The sequence below is a fragment of the Lutjanus erythropterus genome, chromosome 23, assembly GCF_056507025.1.
Source record: "Lutjanus erythropterus isolate fLutEry1 chromosome 23, fLutEry1.hap2, whole genome shotgun sequence".
Classification (NCBI taxonomy): domain Eukaryota; kingdom Metazoa; phylum Chordata; class Actinopteri; order Lutjaniformes; family Lutjanidae; genus Lutjanus; species Lutjanus erythropterus.
Window position 1 is genome coordinate 2625604 of NC_139339.1, and position 1597 is coordinate 2627200.

Below are 1597 nucleotides of genomic sequence, written 5' to 3' on the forward strand. Positions count from 1 at the left end.
GGAAGAGACGAGAAGACGAAGACGTGATGATCTTTTACAGCACAGTGCTCACTCTGTAGCACTCCGCTCGGCCGGGCAGCGCCGGATACCAATGAGGCTTTGGAGACTTACGAATAAGGCACGGTGTATATGTACGTGCATGTATGTGTCTGTATGTGCGTTTCGACCTGTTCTTACTCTATTATGATCAAGCCAGCACAAATTCCTGCTCGTCAGTTAAACTGCCTGACAGCTTTTTTTTGTGATACTGTCTTCTCTTCTTGAGTTTCTTGCTGTCTTTCTCTCAAAGTACTTCTGTCTTTTCTACCTTGACTTGCCTTCCTGTGCTTTCCCAGCCCTAGATTTCTCAGCACTTTTCTTTCTTTGTTCCTTCCCTCCTTGACTAGCACTGCCTTTCAGCATGGCTCCATACTGTAAACAGACCTCTAACCCATGATCCAGAGCTCCGGTAGGTCATCAGACGCTCCCGCTTTTGTTCGAGTGGATCTCGTACTCTTGTAACATATGACGCCTTTTTCAGAGTCTGCATCGGATCTCAGCTCCATGGCTGTATGCATGAACCAGCCAAATCAAAAGTTTGAGAGATGAGATGCCAGAGAAATTTGGTTTTCGGGAGTGCATCTTTGGAATAAAGCCGAGTGTGCAATAAGTAGATTCTTCCAGATCGAAGACAAAAGAGAAGAAAGCGGGTTTTAAAGGTTTGAGGGTCAGGAAACTCATTCAACATGTCATTTAACATCAGCTGAAGCAATGACAAGGAAAACTCGGGGTTACATGATTTCCCCAACAGCAGCGATATGCTAACCCAACCAGCACAGGCCAGTTGTACTGAACAGAACAGACCAGGTTGGTGCACAGACTAAGTCATGGGTTATTACAGTAGACATAGGGGAAAAGATGCTTGCTTTCTCTCTGTACACTATTCTAAGTTACCCACTCACAGTGTTTTTGTGTGTACCGTGTGGAGTAGATGCTTGTTGATTCGTCTTACTTGTGGCTTCTGCATGCAAGACTGTGTGAACAGTGGTGGCTGTTCTAAAAATTCCCCAGTGTGTCTTAAGGCAACAGTGAACCCTACATGAAGACATTATGTCATTTTCACAGTGCCCTTAACTCCACTAATTCCAGAGCTCACAGAAATTCTAGAGTGCTGACAAACATTCTTGAGGTCCTTATGGCTTAGAATCATTTCTAGAAACTTCTATACCTCTCAGAACATCATCGGTTCTAACTGAAATTTCTAGACTTAGTAAAGTTCTTCAACCTTAGTGCAGTATTACTACAAAGGAGAATTATAGAACCATGACAGTCTACAGTTGCTCAGAATGATCTTAAAAACGTATGACCAGTCCGGAATCCCCCTTAAATTTAAGAACTTTTTAACATTACAGAACCTCGACAGAATTTCTGTCCACAGAATGATCTAGAAATGTTTGATCATTCGGGATTCTTGTTAACGTTCTGATACGCATCTTTAAGTTTAACAAACTTAAACATTACAGAACCTTGACAGAACTCTGGCCCCCGGATCTGGAAACCTGTGATTATTCCGGAATCTTGGCAATGTTCTCAAACACCCCCTTTTGAACATTATAGA